Source organism: Ascaphus truei, chromosome 4 (genome assembly GCF_040206685.1).
Source record: "Ascaphus truei isolate aAscTru1 chromosome 4, aAscTru1.hap1, whole genome shotgun sequence".
In the NCBI taxonomy this organism is placed as follows: Eukaryota; Metazoa; Chordata; class Amphibia; order Anura; family Ascaphidae; genus Ascaphus; species Ascaphus truei.
Window position 1 is genome coordinate 142,778,104 of NC_134486.1, and position 15,231 is coordinate 142,793,334.

The 15,231-nt window shown below is 43.7% G+C and overlaps 1 protein-coding gene across 1 annotated transcript in view; it reads left to right on the forward strand.

The window, feature by feature from the left end:
* Positions 1 to 15,231, forward strand: part of LOC142492329 (uncharacterized) — a 43,046-nt gene that overhangs the window by 20,494 nt on the left and 7,321 nt on the right. The window lies entirely within an intron of this gene.

A 15,231-nucleotide genomic window follows, 5' to 3' on the forward strand; every position in this document is an offset into this window, starting at 1 on the left:
GTTCAAATTTATCAGTATTTTATAGAAAACTATGACTTTTACAAATTTTCGCCAACTCCTCATTTGTGGAAGCGTGCAATAAGGAAAAGGTTATGTAGTGACCCCTGTTTTCACCGTATTGAGCCCCAATTTGTTGGAGGGTATTGGTGTGTGTCACAGGGTTTTTCCCGTATCTATGATCATGGAGGCGGCAAAAGGCGAAGGGTCGTGTTAAAACCAACTAAGAAGCGACAGTCCCTGCCAAGCAATGCACCAGCACCAGCACCGGCTTCCGATAACGGACCCACCGTCAGTGACAACCCTGAGCCCGAGCCTGATCCTGAGACAGAGTCGGATTCCGCGGCCAGTTTTGATGAAGCTTGCATGTACCTAAGCGATTTCCCGCCTCACCTGCTGACTACAGGTGGGCTAGTCCCGCTGCAAACTATCGACGTGGGTGATGAAGAAAGCTGTACTGGCAGTGGAAAATAGTATGGTGAGTACTGTATTGTTGCCGTATTATTTTGGTGGGGCTGGCTGGGTACTTCTTTAGGGGGCTGACCATTACTGTACATTAAAACTTTTCATTTTGTTTTTCCTCAGAAAAGAAAACGGCTAATGGGGGGATTTCGATGGATAATATTGTGCTGTATGCTTTTCCGGCCGAACAGTATACTGTGTAATAAACACGAATAAATAAAACTATGCATTTATTCTACATGTTCAGTATACAGTACTGTATATGCACATACTGGGGGCGAGATGTGTTTGCAGCAGAGAGAGATCCGCTGCTCTCTCAGCGCAAACATCGGCACATTAAAAAATATTTTAAACACATTTTTATTTATATTGTAGATGTGCAGGGGGTCTCGGGAGCTGAACCGCACTGGTTTCAGGTCGGGGGACCCCCTGCTCCCCGAGATACAGGCCCCTTTAGGGGGTGCCGGTATCTCTCTGCGTTTAAAGGGCCCGATCACGTGACCGCGACCTGTAAACCAAGCAGAGCAGAGGGATACCGGCACCCCCTAAAGGGGCCTGTATCTCGGGGAGCAGGGGGTCCCCAGACCTAAAACCAGTGCGGTTCAGCTCCGGAGACCCTCTGCACATCTACACTATAAATAAAACACATACAGTATATACAGTAAATAAACACTCGTTCTTTACCGTAACGGCTATGCGCTATGGTAAAGAAGCAGCATTTCTGTATTTTTAATAATATTGTACAGTGAGCAGGGGGTTCCCTGAGCCAGAAATCTAAACTCAGGGGACCCCCTGCTCCTGCTCAATATTATTAAAAATACAGAAATGCTGCTTCATTACCATAGCGGATAGCCGCTAAGGCAATGAAGGGGTTAACCCACCGTGCCCGCTTTATTGTGGGTGGCGGGGATGGGTGAGGGGGGTATTTGGCCCTTGGTGTGAGTTTAGGACTTGCGGGGGGGGTTGCGGGTGCACTTAACCCCTTCACGACCGTAGCAGTTAATACCGCTACGGTCATGAAGGGGTTAAGCCCTCCCGCTACCCCCCGCAAGCCCTAAACAAGCCCCGTTGGGGCTAATACCCCCTTCACCCACCCCCGCTACCCACAATAAAAAAAAACTCACACACAGCAGCCGCCAAAAAATAAATAAATAAATCTAAATAAATAAATGACAATAAGTACATTTGAAATACATTTTTATTGATAGTGTAGATGTGCAGGGGGTCTCGGGAGCTGAACCGCACTGGTTTCAGGTCGGGGGACCCCCTACCCCCCGAGATACAGGCCCCTTTATGAGGTGCCGGTATCCCTCTGCGTTTAAAGGGCCCGATCACGTGACCGCGGCCTGTTAAACCAAGCAGAGCAGAGGGATACCGGCACCCCCTAAAGGGGCCTGTATCTCGGGGAGCAGGGGGTCCCCAGACCTAAAACCAGTGCGGTTCAGCTCCGGAGACCCTCTGCACATCTACACTATAAATAAAACACATACAGTATATACAGTAAATAAACACTCGTTCTTTACCGTAACGGCTATGCGCTATGGTAAAGAAGCAGCATTTCTGTATTTTTAATAATATTGTACAGTGAGCAGGGGGTTCCCTGAGCCAGAAATCTAAACTCAGGGGACCCCCTGCTCCTGCTCAATATTATTAAAAATACAGAAATGCTGCTTCATTACCATAGCGGATAGCCGCTAAGGCAATGAAGGGGTTAACCCACCGTGCCCGCTTTATTGTGGGTGGCGGGGATGGGTGAGGGGGGTATTTGGCCCTTGGTGTGAGTTTAGGACTTGCGGGGGGGGTTGCGGGTGCACTTAACCCCTTCACGACCGTAGCAGTTAATACCGCTACGGTCATGAAGGGGTTAAGCCCTCCCGCTACCCCCCGCAAGCCCTAAACAAGCCCCGTTGGGGCTAATACCCCCTTCACCCACCCCCGCTACCCACAATAAAAAAAAACTCACACACAGCAGCCGCCAAAAAATAAATAAATAAATCTAAATAAATAAATGACAATAAATACATTTGAAATACATTTTTATTGATAGTGTAGATGTGCAGGGGGTCTCGGGAGCTGAACCGCACTGGTTTCAGGTCGGGGGACCCCCTGCCCCCCGAGATACAGGCCCCTTTATGAGGTGCCGGTATCCCTCTGCGTTTAAAGGGCCCGATCACGTGACCGCGGCCTGTTAAACCAAGCAGAGCAGAGGGATACCGGCACCCCCTAAAGGGGCCTGTATCTCGGGGAGCAGGGGGTCCCCAGACCTAAAACCAGTGCGGTTCAGCTCCGGAGACCCTCTGCACATCTACACTATAAATAAAACACATACAGTATATACAGTAAATAAACACTCGTTCTTTACCGTAACGGCTATGCGCTATGGTAAAGAAGCAGCATTTCTGTATTTTTAATAATATTGTACAGTGAGCAGGGGGTTCCCTGAGCCAGAAATCTAAACTCAGGGGACCCCCTGCTCCTGCTCAATATTAATAAAAATACAGAAATGCTGCTTCATTACCATAGCGGATAGCCGCTAAGGCAATGAAGGGGTTAACCCACCGTGCCCGCTTTATTGTGGGTGGCGGGGATGGGTGAGGGGGGTATTTGGCCCTTGGTGTGAGTTTAGGACTTGCGGGGGGGGTTGCGGGTGCACTTAACCCCTTCACGACCGTAGCAGTTAATACCGCTACGGTCATGAAGGGGTTAAGCCCTCCCGCTACCCCCCGCAAGCCCTAAACAAGCCCCGTTGGGGCTAATACCCCCTTCACCCACCCCCGCTACCCACAATAAAAAAAAACTCACACACAGCAGCCGCCAAAAAATAAATAAATAAATCTAAATAAATAAATGACAATAAATACATTTGAAATACATTTTTATTGATAGTGTAGATGTGCAGGGGGTCTCGGGAGCTGAACCGCACTGGTTTCAGGTCGGGGGACCCCCTGCCCCCCGAGATACAGGCCCCTTTATGAGGTGCCGGTATCCCTCTGCGTTTAAAGGGCCCGATCACGTGACCGCGGCCTGTTAAACCAAGCAGAGCAGAGGGATACCGGCACCCCCTAAAGGGGCCTGTATCTCGGGGAGCAGGGGGTCCCCAGACCTAAAACCAGTGCGGTTCAGCTAAGGAGACCCTCTGCACATCTACACTATAAATAAAACACATACAGTATATACAGTAAATAAACACTCGTTCTTTACCTTAACGGCTATGCGCTATGGTAAAGAAGCAGCATTTCTGTATTTTTAATAATATTGTACAGTGAGCAGGGGGTTCCCTGAGCCAGAAATCTAAACTCAGGGGACCCCCTGCTCCTGCTCAATATTATTAAAAATACAGAAATGCTGCTTCATTACCATAGCGGATAGCCGCTAAGGCAATGAAGGGGTTAACCCACCGTGCCCGCTTTATTGTGGGTGGCGGGGATGGGTGAGGGGGGTATTTGGCCCTTGGTGTGAGTTTAGGACTTGCGGGGGGGGTTGCGGGTGCACTTAACCCCTTCACGACCGTAGCAGTTAATACCGCTACGGTCATAAAGGGGTTAAGCCCTCCCGCTACCCCCCCGCAAGCCCTAAACAAGCACCATTGGGGCTAATACCCCATTCACCCCCTCCCACTACCCACAATAAAAAAAAACTCACACACAGTAGCCACCAAAAAAATAAAAAATAAATCTAAATAAATAAATAAATAAATGACAATAAATACATTTGAAATACATTTTTATTGATAGTGTACATGTGCAGGGGGTCTCGGGAGCTGAACCGCACTGGTTTCAGGTCGGGGGACCCCCTGCCCCCGAGATACAGACCCCTTTATGAGGTGCTGGTATCCCTCTGCATTTAAAGGTCCTGATCACGTGATCGCGGCCTGTTAAACCAAGTAGAGGGATACCGGCACCCCCAAAAGGGGCCTGTATCTCGGGGGGCAGGGGGTCCCCAGACCTGAAACCAGTGCGGTTCTGCTCTGGAGACCCTCTGCACATCTACACTATCAATAAAAATGTATTTTAAATGTATTTATTTATATTCATTTATTTATTTAAATTTATTTATTAATTGTGCTGCTGCTGCAAGTCCTAAACTCACACCAAGGGCCAAACATCCCCCTCACCCCCAATAAAAAAAATTCACGCACAGCAGCCCCACAATTAATAAATAAATGTAAATAAATAAATAAATACATGAAGAGAAATAAATATATACTGTACTGTAAGTACCAACCAGAAAACACAATTTAAAACCAAAGCTAACCCTTACAATACCAAGGATTACATCTACAGTGTATCTAATTGTAAAAAACATTATACATTATACACACATTGAAGCATTGCAATAAACAACAAACAAGCCCCCTCCCCTATTCTCTTTGAAACCTCCCTACCTTCACTGTAATCTATGTAAAACCCCCTCCCCTATTCTCTTTGAAACCTCCCTACCTTCACTGTAATCTATGTAAAACCCCCTCCCCTATTCTCTTTGAAACCTCCCTACCTTCACTGTAATCTATGTAAAACCCCCTCCCCTATTCTCTTTGAAACCTCCCTACCTTCACTGTAATCTATGTAAAAACCCCTCCCCTATTCTCTTTGAAACCTCCCTACCTTCACTGTAATCTATGTAAAACCCCCTCCCCTATTCTCTTTGAAACCTCCCTACCTTCACTGTAATCTATGTAAAACCCCCTCCCCTATTCTCTTTGAAACCTCCCTACCTTCACTGCAATCTATGTAAAAAAAAACTTTCCCCTGTTGTGTGTTAAATCTCCCTGGCCTGTGTTTCTGAGTGCCCGCTTTATTGTGTGTAGCGGGGGTGGGTGACGGGGTTTATAAATGTGAGTTTATAAATAAAATAAAGAATATTATTTCTAGGGGCCCTAGAACAGAAGTTCCCACGCCAATTTCGTGCTCATTGCTCTTTTTTTACAATGTTGCTGGTCTTGCGGCTTTGCAGTCTGCAAGCAAAAAGCAGTTTGTAGTACTGAGTGTGAGATAAATTATTTATCAGTGTTGATCAAAGAGAGTTGATCAGAAGGATTCCCCTTATATACAGCACTCTATTGTCATTCATACAGTACAGTATAGTAAAGGGTAGACAACAAATGGTCTTGCAGTATATTACTACAAATCTGTCAGGTTGACAAGAATCACTGCGGATATCGGAAAATAATAAAATGTTATTAATTCTACATAGATACTTAAAAACACAGCCACAAAAGGGATTTGTAACAATGTACAGTATATGTGTTTTTAAGTATCTACTGTATGTACTGTAGAATTAATAAAATTGTATTATTTTCCGATATCCGCAGTGATTCTGGTCAACCTGACAGATTTGTAGTAATATACTGCAAGACCATTTGTTGTCTACCCTTTACTATACTGTATGAATGACAATAGAGTGCTGTATACTTTATAAGGGGAATCCTTCTGATCAACTCTCTTTGATCAACACTGATAAATATCATATTTATATCCCTTTAGCACCTGTCGTTCCATCCTATGCACCCATTTACAATGGTGATTGCGGTCGTATTCACGTACTTTATGTGAGATAAATTAACCAGTTCTTTTATTGCTGAAGTCGCCACAAAAAACTTTTATTTACAAATACAGTACAATAAAATGGTGAAACATTTCAAGTTAACAGCAATTCAAAACATCAACACACAATAATACATACTGTACAGTATTGTATGATTATTTATTTATAATACAGTATACAGCTCTGTACTGTATATGCAGTATTCAGTATACTGTACTGTATTTGGGCCTTGTCTTTGGAGGTTTATTCATGCAATTATTAGGGTGACCTGCCTTTGGAAATACTGGGACAGTACAGTCCCAGCTATTTCAGCCACCCCACCCCCTCCCTTAGAGTTTTTAATCCCTCCCTGGCCAAGCGTCAATCGTCTGGCTAATCCAACCCAAGCCATTGTCTTGTTAATCTGCCCCTGGGCTGGCTACGGTAACAAGATTCAGCAGGAGGCCAGCCAGCGTCTGATCCCACCATCCCCCTCCCTTAGAGGGAGGCCTGCCTGCTTTGGAAAAATCCCCTCTCGAATTGGAAATGTAAATCTGATGTGCATCCGTTTGCTTACAGTAACTGTTCTGTTCAGAACAGCCACTGCTTCTAAATTACTGAAAATATACAGGATAAATATACAGTAATGTGAAATAATCCGTTCTGTGGGTCTGAGAGGGTTGAAAGTCACCAGGTCCTCATACAGTACAGTACATTCTCGAATACCTTTAGAATAAAAATACAGTATATATAAATATACAGTATAAATATTGCACAGTATAATGTTAAATAACCCATCCTGTTCTTTTTCCCTTCATAACAGTATCCTCATTGTGTCTGCGGTACAGTAGTTCATTGAGAGAGGAGAGGTTTTGTGTACATCATTACTGCTGTTTATATACTGTACATTTGACTGCACAAGCAGATTTGACGGGACACAACGCCCCCCCTCCCCCTTGGGCACCCTTTTTCCTGGAACGACAAGAAAACAAAAACTTTGTTCAGTTACTGTACTGTACTGTATGTGCGTACTGTATTATGGTAGAACTACTGTACAGTAGGTGGCTGGTGCAGCTTTCTCTGGAAAGAAAAAAATGGAGCAGTTAGTAGGCAGTTACTGTAGTACTGTCAAACTAGTCTACTGTAATGTATACTGGAACTACTGTATACTCTGACTATTGGGAAAGAAAAAATCTGTGCCATACTTACCTGTATCATACTGTACTTACTGTACAATACTACAGCACTGTACTACTTTCCTGATGCTTGCCCATTGCGCGCGATGACAATGGGCAACACAGTGGCAATATGGTCTATATATTTATTGCAGCGTTCCACGGTGAGTTCATTGTTCCAAAAACTCATTATGGCTTTATACAACTCGTCCTTCTTGGAGGGTTTCGCCACTTTACGGATGTGGTCCTTCAGCTGATGCCAGACCATTTCGATCGGATTGAAGTCTGGCGATCTGTGATTGGAAAGAAAGGACAATTAGTTTAAGAGATACAGTACACAGTAAAAACAGTGGGGAACAAAAATGGGACACGGTCTACTGCACTTACTCCGCTGGCGTCTTCACCCAGTTGATGCCGCGCTCAAGGATATGCACCGTCGACGCGGTGTGCTTGGGATCGTTGTCCTGGTAGAAGCGATGCCCATTGGGAAAGTCACGTCTGATGTATTGCACTATCACGGGCACAATGTTGTCTTGGAAGAAATCTTTATTCATGATTCCTATAGCAAGAAAAGAAAAGTGCTCAATAGTACAGTACAGTGCATACGGTAAGGCAACACTAGTCAAGTACAGTGCATTAGGCGGCATTATATTTGAGAAATTGTACCTTCAAAGACGACAATGCATCCCGGTCCACGCCTAGAGATGGCACCCCACACATGCAGCTTCACAGGGTGTTTTGGCCGCGGCTTCAAAGTTATGCGGCCTTTTTTGTGGAACGCAAATCTTGCAAATCTCTCCAGCGACACAGTAGACTCATCAGTGAAGATGCAATCCTGGAAAGTCTCACCGCTGTCGATCCATGCTTGGGCCTGTAGCACTCTTTTGATTTTGTTTGCGTCCCGTATCATGGGGTACGCTCTGTAATGACAATGAATAAAAAAAATTAGCGTCACAGCGCAGTACAGTTTGCAAAACAACACTTTTACTTTACAGTACCTCCTGTACTGTCCAGTACTAACCTCACACGTCCATATTTCCATCCAATTCTGCGTCTCATCTTCTTTATGCTGCTCTCGGATACAGTCAGATTGTGCTTTTCCTGAAGAGTGTTTTTAACCCTTAATGCGCTCCTCTCATCATTCTCCTCACTTATTCTGTCCACCAGAAGAGTAGTCTCCCTACAATGCAAAGAAATTATATTCTTTTATTAATATGCAGCAATATAAAATGTATACTGTATACTGTACATGTAATGTTGTAATATACAGTAAATATAAATATACAAAAAATGTATACTGCTGTACTATAAATATAAATAGACAAAATATACAGTATACAGTACTGTTGTAATATAAATATACTATATAAATATACTGTTGTTATACATATCATAATAAATACACCTCATATACTGTATATTCCGTTGTAAGATGAATTGCAATATACCAAAAGTATACTGCTGCACAAAAAATATAAATTGACCACACATACACTATATACTGTTGTAATATAATAAATATACTATATAAATACGGTATACTGTTGTTATATCATAATAAATACACATCATATACTGTATATTCCGTTGTAAGATGAATTGCAATATAACAAAAGTGTATACTGCTGCACAAAAAATATAAATTGACCACACATACACTATATACTGTTGTAATATAAATATACTATATAAATACGGTATACTGTAGATGTACACTACAGTTTTCTATATTTTTTTTGGTTAAGTTTTATAAATATACTTACGCATTTGTTACCCTTGGTGCCTTTTTGCGGTCTCTGTTTTTTCCGTGTGCATGATAGCACACGGTGTTTGATGGCACAACGAGGCCAGAAGCAGTTAACCAGCGCTGGATATCTGCAATTCGTTTTCCGCTCGTGTACATCTCCTTCATTCTCATGCTGAGATCCTTTGAAATCTTCTTAACAGGCATTGCTGCGAGTAGAAAGAAATACAAACACAAGAATGTGTATTCGATGTTTAGTCGATGTGTATTCAATGTGCAGTGAATCCACAAAATGGATGGTGTATTTATATGTTAATGACTCACATTACAGACCACCCACTTTCAACACCTGTACCTGGCCGCCATGCATAAAAGGTTGTACACGTTGCATAGCCCACCACTTGCTGATCTTTATCTGAGCCATTGTCCAGATACTGCATTGTGCCTCCCGCTTACATGGAGCATCCCCGGTTCTATGGACGCAAGAACCATCTCACCTCTGCTGTGCCTGCCACACTGAAAAAGAGAAAGGCAGTTACCGTTTCCAAGCCAAAGGCAAAGCGACAGGCTAAGGCCAATAAAGAAAACCTTCTGCTGACCCCAAAGGCTAAGGGTTTTAAAACACGTCAGTCTTATTATGTGAAGAAGAAATACGGTACTGTGCTCGGTACGCAAGACGAATGGCAGCCAACTCACCGAATCCGCAGACCACTTGCTCCCATAAGCTTCGACGACTCTGCTGTAGCTGTCCCGGAAATCTTCAGCCCGGCTTCTCCACCCCCATCTTCTCCGGTTCCATCTGAAGATGCTGCTGCCTCTGAAATCCACGGGTCACTGTCTCCTTTGCTCTTGGATGACTCTGCTTCTCGCCCGGAAATCCAGCGGTCACCTTCTCCATCCCTCTTCGACGACGCTGCAGCTTCTCCTGTACCGGGCATCCCCAGGTCACCTCCTCAACTCTCCATCGATGCCGCTTCTCTCCAGGGAACCCCCATCTCATCCTCCGTTGCACACATCCCCCCAGATCTCCAGATGCCATGCACAAGCAGCTCGTTAGACCAGATCCTGAATGGGCTAACTGTGGATCTCCCCGGGAACTCTATTGTGCTGGCAAAGCTAGATCTGCTTCTGGAGTCTGTGCTACATGTGGGGCAACGGATGGACAAGATAGAGGCTGACATAGCGGGCATACATTGTTTGCTCGGTGTTAATGCCCCTGTTTCCCCGACGCTGGAGCAGGGGGGTGACATGGATGTGATGCATGGTACCTTCGGCCCCCGTCCATCACCAAGCACACCCCCTCCACCAGAAGATGCACTGTACTATGCTATTGAGGAGGACATGACAACCCCGTCAAGACCACACCAGGAGACAACCCGGCGACCACTACCGGAGGAAAGCTTCTTCCCAGACACCCTACCATCGCCCGTCGCCTCAAGTACACCCGCTCCCAAAAGACCTCCTACACCCGCTCGCATAGAAACAGTGCCCAACATCTCCCTGTGCGATCTGACATCGGCGCTGAGGGAGAAGTATAGGGTGAGGAGTGCTGGTATACCACACAAGTATGCCTTGATCATATTTAAACACCATGTTCCCTACACATTGTACTGCGAGTGGGTGTTCAAAGTAAATTACGATGGGAATCACCATAAAAAGGCCCTTCCTGCTAATTTAAGGAAAAACATTGTGGAAGAAATGCGGCGCTATTATCCTGTTACAGATCCTGTAATGAGAACCGTTAGAGACTGCATTAATGGCGTTTTGTGCCATGCAAGGCATCGGCCATGGATGGAAAATGGGGAGGACGTTCAGTGAGACCATACTGTAATATTGTGCTGTACTGTACAGTACATGTTTTGCCCTACAGTACCTGCTGTACTTAAACAAAGGATACTGTATGTTGTTGTGTGTTGCACGGTTTTTGTACTGTATTTGTAAATAAAAGTTTTTGGTGGCGACTTCAGCAATAAAAGAACTGGTTAATTTATCTCACACTCAGTACTACAAACTGCTTTTTGCTGCCAGACTGCAAAGCCGCAAGACCAGCAACATTGTAACAAAAGAGCATTGAGCGCGAAATTGGCGTGGGAACTTCTGTTCTAAGGCCCCTAGAAATAATATTCTTTATTTTATTTATAAACTCACATTTATAAACCCTGTCACCCACCCCCGCTACACACAATAAAAAATAATCACACACAGCATCCCCGCAATAAATAAATAAATAAATACAAATAAATACATTTGAAATACATTTTTATTTATAATGTAGATGTGCAGGGGGTCTCGGGAGCTGAACCGCATTGGTTTCAGGTCGGGGACCCCCTGCCCCCCGAGATACAGCCCCCTTTATGAGGTGCCGGTATCCCTCTGCGTTAAGGCCCTGATCACTTGACCGCGGCCTGTTAAACCAAGCAGAGGGATACCGGCACCCCCAAAAGGGGTCTGTATCTCGGGGGGAAGGGGGTCCCCGGACCTGAAACCAAAACGTTTCTGCTCCGGAGACCCTCTGCACATCTACACTGTGAATAAAACACACACATCATTAAAGAATCATTCTTTACCTTAGCGGCTATGCGCTATGGTAAAGAAGCAGCATTTCTGTATTTTTAATAATATTGTACAGTGAGCAGGGGGTTCCCTGAGACAGAAATCTAAACTCAGGGGGCCCCCTGCTCCTGCACAATATTATTAAAAGTTCAGAAATGCTGCTTCATTACCATAGCGTATAGCCGCTAAGGTAATGAAGGGGTTAAGGCATAATAACCAATAAATACATTCAATACACTACCCACTACCCATGGCAACCTCTGCTGCTACTGCTGTAAAACAGAGAAAAAAATTAACACTTTCAAAGTAATGTCCCCTAACCCCTTAATCACCATAGCGGTTATTAACCGCTACAGTCATGAAGGGGTTAACCCACCCTCACCCACCACTCGGGACACCTACTGTACATACCCTCCCACTCTAACCCCCCACCCCGTGAGGCCTAACCACCCTCAACCCTTACCCACTAACTACTGTAAACAACTTACATTCCAATACACTGTAAATGATGCCTAAATATCTATGCACCATATACATTCTGCAAATTAATCAACCAAGTAAATAAAAATCAATTAGCAATCATTATTTACATCCCTAAACAATTCACTCAATCACGAACAATGAAACCATTAACAGATTCACGCCTAGAGCAGAACAATTAATCCAGCTTTTAAAACATCATCATTTCTTACCCTGAATGTATACTGTACAGTATATCTCTCTAGACATATATACTGTACATACATACATAAAGTGGCAAGAAATGATATACCACAAAAAAAAAACTACACATGTTAAAAAACCTTTTGAAAAAATTAACAAGTTAAATAAAATACATTTCTTTACTGTAGTTCACTTACCATTACTTGCCCCCACCGATTCCCGTTGCGCAGCTTACTCACGAACCAATCTACGATCAGGAACCCATAAAATAATAAACCAGAAAATAATAAACTTTAAACTAAAAATCCAAATCAATCCACGGGTCTTCTACTTGTAATCCATCTTCATCTGTATTCTTCTTTCTTCTATCTCCTTCCGGGCGGGGCAGGGCGTGGTCTTCTTTCCATCATCGGCCACGCCCTTGTCTTTTTTCTTCTCCGGAGGTCCTTCCTCCGCGGCGTCTGGCTTCAAAATGAGATGACATAGGCTTTTAAAGGCCTATGACGTCACATTTTGCATCATGGTTCCTACGGTCCTGATTGTGCCGTGAAAACCATGTGTTTTGGCCAACAAAAATTAAAATGATGACGTCATCTTAAAGGCAATGAAAGCACAGCCAATCAGAATGGCTTTGCTTCAAATGCCTTTAAGGTGACGTCAGATTGCCGTGCACACATGGTACTAGAGCCAATCAGAGCGTGGGAACTTTATCCCTACTCTGATTGGCTCTGGTATACCATGTGTCAGGGGCTTGGGGGAGAAAGGATGTGACGTCAATGAAAACCTGACACATGGTACAGGAGCCAATCAGAGAGTGGGAACTCCATCCCTACTCTGATTGGCTCCCGTACCATGTGTCAGGTTTTCATTGATGTCACATCCTTTCTCCCCCAAGCCCCTGGCACATGGTATACCAGAACCAATCTGAGTAGGGATAAAGTTCCCACGCTCTGATTGGCTCTAGTACCATGTGTGCACGGCAATCTGACGTCACCTTAAAGGCATTTGAAGCAAAGCCATTCTGATTGGCTGTGCTTTCATTGCCTTTAAGATGACGTCATCATTTTAATTTTTGTCGGCCAAAACACATGGTTTTCACGGCCCAATCAGGACCGTGGGAACCATGACGCAAAATGTGACGTCATAGGCCTTTAAAAGCCTACGTCGTCTCATTTTGAAGCCAGACGCCGCGGAGGAAGGACCTCCGGAGAAGAAAAAAGACAAGGGCGTGACCGAAGATGGAAAGAAGACCCCCGCCCCGCCCCGCTGGAAGGAGATAGAAGAAAGAAGAACACAGATGAAGATGGATTACAGATAGAAGACCCGTGGATTGGTTTGGATTTTTAGTTTAATGTTTATTATTTTCTGGTTTATTATTTTATGGGTTCCTGATCGTGGATTGGTTCGTGAGTAAGCTGCGCAACGGGAGTCGGTGGGGGCAAGTAAGGGTAAGTGAACTACAGTAAAGAAATGTATTTTATTTAACTTGTTAATTTTTTCAAAAGGTTTTTTAACAAACATGTGTATTTTTTTTGTTGTTGTGGTATATCATTTCTTGCCACTGTATATATGTATGTATATATGTCTAGAGAGATATATACATACAGTACAGTACAGGGTAAGAAATGATGTTGTTTTAAAAGCTGGATTAGATGTGTTTTAAATTATTTTGTGTATGCTGCTACAGTATGCTTTATTGTGAGTTTAAAGTATTTTAAAATTAGATAGATGTATTCCTTGGTATTGTATTGTGTGTTTGAGGAAGGTCAGGGATAGGCTTGGTTTGTAAAGGTTGTATTTTTGTCGGTACTTATATTTTTTCAAAGGCTTAATTGTTCTGCTCTAGGCGTGAATTTGTTAATGGTTTTATTGTTCGGGATCTAGTGTGAATTGTTTAGGGATGTAAATAATGATTGCTAATTGAGTTTTGTTTACTTGCAGAATGTATATGGTGCATAGATATTTAGGCATCATTTATATTGGAATGTAAGTTGTTTAATGGCTTTTCAGAGGTTTAGTGATGATTTAGATTGAGAGATCAGTTATGAATATTAAAGGAAATTGATTTTAATTTAGTGTGTATGTATGGAGAAGTGTTTGGTTGTAGGACAGTGCTTTTGATAACCCTTCTACATTTATTTGTACTGTATATTGTTGGTTTATCATGGGTGTGTATATAACGTGTGTATGTATATATATATATATATATATATATATATATATATATATATATATATATATATATATATATATATACTGTATATCTCTCTCTCTCTTTCTCTCTGTCTCTCTGTATATATATACAGTATATATATATATAATTGCATGATGAAGCCACAGTACAAATTCATGGGTGAGGGTGGGTATCGGGCCTGTGTGGCTTAACCCCTTAATCACCTTTGCGGTTATTATCTGATAAGGTGTTTAAGGGGTTAATTGATATCTGAATGTAATTGCAATGTATTGGCTTTGTATTTGCTATGTATGTTGTGGACAAGACAAGGATTTTGCTGGCAACGGACACTTCGTATTGATGAGGTCAGTAGTACTTTATTTATTTGTATATGCTAGTTAATGTTTTTAATAATGGGCAATTAATCTATTATCCATATCTGGATAATAGTTATTTTGCACATTATTGTACTGTAGGTGTTGGGGGGGAGGATCTATGTATTGAATGTATAGGCCAGGTTTATTTTTTTTACATTCAGGGTTTGATTCCGTGGTTTTGAGTGAGGCCTATGGAGACCACCTGTGGGTATCCTCGGGTATCCCAAGGGTATCAGGCTGGTTGTTCCACGGGTGACACATGTGGGGATGATGATGTGTGGTCCCACTTCTGTGGGGGCACCACGGACCCGTAGTCTGCGGGGATGACGATGTGTTGTCCCACTTCTGTGGGGGCACCGCGGACCCGTAGTGAGCACCCGTGAGTTCCCCAGATCCCCATGGGAACCACCCGAGGCCCCGCAGACACCTGTGGGTTTGACCTGGGGCTCCCAGACATCCTTGGGCCTACCGTGGGGACCCAATTGTGGCCCACGGTGACCAAGGAGACCACCTGAGGGCCATGGTGCTGGCAGGATCCACCAGCAGGCCTCCAGAACCTGTGGA